This window comes from Gallus gallus, chromosome 1, assembly GCF_016699485.2.
Source record: "Gallus gallus isolate bGalGal1 chromosome 1, bGalGal1.mat.broiler.GRCg7b, whole genome shotgun sequence".
Taxonomy (NCBI): domain Eukaryota; kingdom Metazoa; phylum Chordata; class Aves; order Galliformes; family Phasianidae; genus Gallus; species Gallus gallus.
Window position 1 is genome coordinate 54659398 of NC_052532.1, and position 6087 is coordinate 54665484.

The window sequence follows — 6087 nt, forward strand, 5'->3', positions numbered from 1 at the left end:
CAACGTTAGGATGACTTGCTATATTTTTGTCTTTAACAAAAATCCCATACGAGAGCTGGCTGGGATTCCAGGACATTCTGCCAAGCCAGGAATACACTTGAAACAAAGCAAGGAAATCGGATCTGCACTGGTTAAGCTTGCAACTTCAGCCTAGAAGGAAAGTGGTGACTTCTGTCACATAGAAAGTGCCTATTTAATGCTGGTGTGCCATCTTTTTTTTTTACCTTTCTTTTTTCCCCCCCAATACACTTTACAATGAATTAAACGTTTTGATTCCGCCCTTTCAATCAGTTCCTCTGGAAACTTCAATTTAATATACAATTGGTTTTTTTCCAGGCAGCCCCCTGCTCCCTCCTCCACGTTATTTCTGCCATATGGTGTTGCTCCTACCTTGAAATCTTCTAAATAAGCGTTTTCAAGAGTCTGGGACAGACCTGTGCCTGCTCACTGGTCATATCTGATTTCTGAGCAGGTAAGGGTAAAATGTGTTAGAAGCAAGAAAAAAAAAAGGATATTTGATTTGACATGGATGATTGGAAGCCACCATCAGCTCTGCCTTTCTCCACATAGCTCTGGGTTACGTTAAGCCTAAATTCCAAGAAATGGGTCAGAACACGCTTGTTTGTGCCTAACCACATACATACTTCGCACGGCGCAATCAGCGTTAATTAGCAAACTCTGACACGTGTGCATACCTGGACAGACAGCCATCCTGAGTGTGCATGCATCCCTTGGGCACGGAGCACACAGATGTGAAAAGCATTCGCTCGAACACACATACACACAACGCAGTCCCTGAAAACTGAATGGTAATGCTGTTGTCTCAGTTATCCTCTCTGCACACTGGTGATAAGAGTCCTCTGGCTGATGTTGGCAAAGGAGTCAGAGATCCACAAAAAGCAGCTGTTATGCAATAGTTAATAGCAACGTTAGTGATGGATAACTCTTGGCCTATTTTAGCCTGAGGAAAGAACCTGGGAATTCACGTGTGTATACACACATACTTAGTTAAAAACAAGAACACGGGTTTGAACAGCGGTCACAGCCTGCACAAAGGAAGGCTTTTTGCCCTATACATTATCAAAGCTGCAGTCCTGTGGCTTCCTAAAGCAGCTGAAGTCTTATATTTTGTTCTTACAACAAGTTTAAACAGTCTCAGGAATGTTCATGTAAAACTACATCTTAAATCAGATAAAAATCAAGTAGTTAGACAACAAAGGCATTTATATAAGCACCTCTATCTTCAGGTAGATCTCTGCTAAAGGTTCACAGCTTTAGCAATAGTCCCAAACCCGTAACCTCTGGCAGGAACTTGAAAGCTTCTGGCTGTAGGTTGTTAGGCCAGGGGCCTCTCCCTGGCTGGTCTGGGCAATCTGCCACAGCAAGAATGACAAAGCAAAAAATGCTTCTGTATCATGTGCTCGCTCTCCATAAAATGCCATCCATTAATGGCAATTATCATAACCCCCTGCTGGTGAATCAATACTTTCCTGGAATCAGTTCGGATGTACCATTTCTCAGCCTAAGGCTGCTAAGGAAAACCTGGATCGGTGAGCCGCTCCAAGCAGTCCTCAGAGATGCAGCACTCAGGACTGCTCTCTTCGCTGTCAGCATCAGCATTCACTTCAGTTCACTGCTGCAGGAAGATCCAGCCAGGCTCCAAACCTGCACTTCCTTCTCAGCCCCAGTCTAGGTGGTGGCTATCACACACCACCTCCCTGCTACTGCCAAGCGCTCCTTCACGTGGGGTGAACGGAGCCAACAAACTGTCATAAGGGGATAAGGCTCTTCCACCAGGCTGATTTTAGTTCCTCCTGACGAAATACCCTGCGTGCATACTTAGCACCAGTGCTCTGACCCAGGAGAAAAGAACACATGGATGGTTTTTGACTGAGCCGACCCTTCCCTCTGCTCACAGTATGCCACCAGTAGCACAGCTGGTACAGAGGGGATGGCATATCCACACCAGGCAGTGCAGAGGAAGAGCAGGCAGCAAGATCTCTCTCACCAGTGTCAGTAAGGCTGCCAGATTTGCTCAGGAGACTGTTAAATCAGCAGAAAAAACAACTTTTTAGCATTTACCTGAATCCATTTCTGAAGCAGATTACATTATCAGGCCTCACTGCCACTTGTTGTGCAGAGGAAAAAAAAATAATAAAAGAAAAGAATAACTGTGGTGTTTTAAACCCATATCCTTCCTTATCAGGAGAGAACTTCCTCATGCACCAAAGTCCACGCTGGTCCTGGCCTCTGAACTTCAGACCTGGGTAACTCCTGGCAGGGTGGTGTGAAAAAAGGCACGGCTGCTTTCAGAGGCCTTGACCACGGGGGCACCTGGCAAGCCCTGCAGAACAACCCGTCCATGAGCAGAAATGCTCCAGGATAAGAACTGCTGTGTTCTGCAGAAGAATGCACCCAGGGATCGAACCAGCCCTATGCAGGGAGGGCATGGGATATGCAATCCCCAGCCCCTAGCTGCTCACCATGAAGGGGCTGAAGGCTCTGCAAGGCAAAGGTGTGCTCTGATTTAGCTTGGTTCCATACGCCACACAGCAACATATTATTAATAGGAAAGAACCCCGCACTGTTTTTGACAAAATAATATAATTAAAAGATAGCTGTCTGCAGTAGTTTGGAAGATGCCTCTAATTATGTAGTACTTATAAACAGGCATGTGACTTGCCTTACAGTTTGTCCTCAGGCATCTGAGGAATGCAAAGTATTTCAGGTGATGATGATTTATCTTACGCTTCTCCTTTTTGGTGGAGAAAGTTTCAGCTTTTCCTTCTCCTGTTTATGCTTGAATCATAGAAATCATTAAGGTTGGAAAACACCATTAAGATCATCTAGTCCAACCATCAACCCATCCCCACCATGCCCACTGACCAGCTTGTTGCTACCCTTCCAACACAGCTCACTACCTCCCCACTTGCATAAGCTCAGATACTTGGAAGCAACGGGCAACAGAGCCCAGGTTACAACCATAAACAAGTGCTGAGAGGCTGCCCTGCCATCAGCTGAACTAACAGCACTGTGAAGGGATGGAAACGTGGGACAGAAGGCAGGAAAGGATGAAAAACCTATAATGCTTGCCTTACGCCAGATGAATCACAGTGCATCCATGCTTTCGAGACATTCAGGATCAGTGGGTGAGAAATTAAAAAATGATACAGAGAAGCTTTATCTTGTTGAGTCAATCATGTAAGTTAAATCCTCAGCTTACCTCACGCTTTGGTTTTTACTGTGACAGACAGCAGCCTTACAGCTAACTAACTACAGCTAAGGGAAGCAAATGAGCTGGCTTGGGCAGATGTGTCAGGGCCCGCATACAAGGCTGCACGCACTGTGCTCTGGTGATCCTGGCTCCAACCAGGGCTACTTTTGATAGGGTAAACTAGCAGCCCTGTGGCTATTCTCATTCCTTCCAAGAGCTGACTCAGCACCTGGCTGCCCTGTAAGAGGAAGCCAAAAAATAGCTTAGAGGAGCATCCAACTCCTCACCTGAGCACTGCCTGACTCCAAAGTCTGATTCCACAATAAGCCAGGAACATTAAGACAGACCCACCTGACATTATTTACATACTCAGAATTCAGTGCTCGCTGACAAGCAGTGTAATCACAGCAGAGATACTGACACCTGATGAGTGCTACTACTGAGGGCTAACACATAGAAACCTCAGAATCCTGCTGCCTACATATAAGACCAAGAGCTATGTTACACCTAAAGGTAATGCCTCCAGCTTTCTCTCTGAAATTACCATTAAGTATGTGTAAAGCACCACAAGTGATCACTCCACAGAAATTACACCGTTCAAGATCTTTGCTTTCCTTCCTAAATATCAAATATTAACAAATAAGCAAACCGCATCAGTGCAGTTTTCACACCTACGTGCATTAGCAGAAGCCTGCAAAAGCTGCATATGCAGCATATGGATTCTAATTTTAGCCTGCAAGGAAAGTATTCCACAGCGAGCGGCAAACAAAGAGGCTTCACCAGCATCACAAACACACACCTTCCCATGGGCTGAAGGTCTCTTGGTTTTTTTTTTTCCTCAGAGGAACTTCACTACCTGCATATGTAAGCACTGAGGAAGTGAGCACTGAGCTGTGCACTCTGGCCTTGCTTATCTGTTCAGGGTAGTTGAAGTCAAGGAACTTCCAGGTATTTGAATAGCTCTTTCACCTGCAGAGTACATAAAGAGTAGCAGACTGAACAGTGACATCACTTCCAGCCTTTTTTCTTGGATCATAGGTCTATTTTGTTACCTACTGGCCTCCCATGCCTGCAGTAACAGAAAGCAGCCATATATACGTAAGCCTAGAAAACAGCTCCTCTCCTGCTAGTGACTTACTTGAAATGCTGCTGAAATATGTATGCAATGATTCTGATAGGAAACATCTCACTGGTTAGTAGAAATTTTCTTGGCTTTGAGAGGAGCTTGGCTTTATGTCAAGAAAGAGAGACTCACTTCCTTACCTAATTGTATTTCTGCTTTGCAACCGCTGGCTATTGATTGATATGGAGATCAGATCCAAGCCAGCTCTGACATTATTAAAAAAAATGGGATGTGTGACCTGGCCCAATGATGTTTTTTTGTATGCTCATTTCCTTGATCTTCCTAAGGTCAAGAACAAACAAGAACACGGCATTTTATACAAAGCTGGGCTCTGACTCACTCTTAAAATCCCAAACCACCAAGCTTCATTACTGACAAACAGGAGAGTGAAGCACATTTCCCAAGGAATCTGAAGTCTTAACTGCCTTATCGCTTGTATCTCCTCAGTATGCTGTTGCAAAGTGCTTTTGTTTCAGTTGTGTTCTTCTTAATCTGTTTTTCATATCTAAGAACCTAGGACATCTGTTTAAATAAAGCATAGCTTGAACGGGATCACCATCAAACATAATGTGGAATAACATAGCTTTGATGTAGTAGAAGTGGGGTATGTTAACAGAAACTATGAGGCTTTTCTTTGCCACAGATCTCTGTTAATGAAGAACATAGTCCAAGTGTTACTGCAACATAATCATCTCTATGAAAGCGTAAATTCTATTTTCATTAATATTTGAGAGGGGGAAGAAAAAGGCATTTTAAAGCATTTTCCTAAGTGGGAAAGCACGTAAATATAAATTTTCTTCTGAAGCTTTTCAGCTTGTTAAGTTCTCTAAGCCAAAGGAGAAGAAAACATAATTCCCAGCAAATCAAATGCAATTAACATATGAAAAGGTAGAAAACAGCTTCACAGCTCTGTTTTCTCAAAGGACAAGAAAAGCGTACTAAGAAATTTTAAACAATCCATCCATAGCAGAGTAGGAATTAGGAATGGAAGACAAGCCACTGAAGATACACTGGCAGAGGGATGATGAATGCCACACCAAACAAAGACATTTTCAAGTGACATCTCTCTGAGAGCCCAGTTCAACACAACCTACACCCCTGGAAAGCCCTCACTCAAATGAAGGCCCAAAGTGACAAAATTCTCCCCTTTCAGCTCCATTTTCTAATGAGAGCCTGGGGAGTGACTCAACAAAAGCCTTCAGTCTGAAAAGTCTTACGAGACGTGTACTTGCCATAAAAATGAGGGAACTTGAAAGCCCACTCCAACGAGATCCAGGCTTTCACACAGACTTTCCCATCAGCTCTTGCACCACCAAAGCCTGCAGCAATATAAGGCAATTGCTACTTGTCCTAGAAAGTCTTCAGTCTTCTTGTGTAACTGTTTACAGCAAACCATATAGGATTTAGTGAGGTTGCTCTAATTAGCATTAATAAGGATGTTTTCCATGAGTAAAACATCACATGCTAACCTCAAATATTTCTAGAGCACCTACAATGCAAACTATTGCCTGAAAGAGAGCAAGCTGAATAAACCAAACAGAAGTAAACTTCAGACTCTCTCTACCTCAGTAAAAAGGCAAGTAATGCTCAGTTAATTACCTATCTTTGCACTTGCCTCTTCCATTCTATTTAATTGTGAGCAAAATTAACTACGTTATGAAAAACAAAGCTTCTCTGGCTTTGGAACTGTAGTAAAACGTGTAAGATCTCATGCGCAGACCTATATACGATCTTCATGGAAAACGTAACC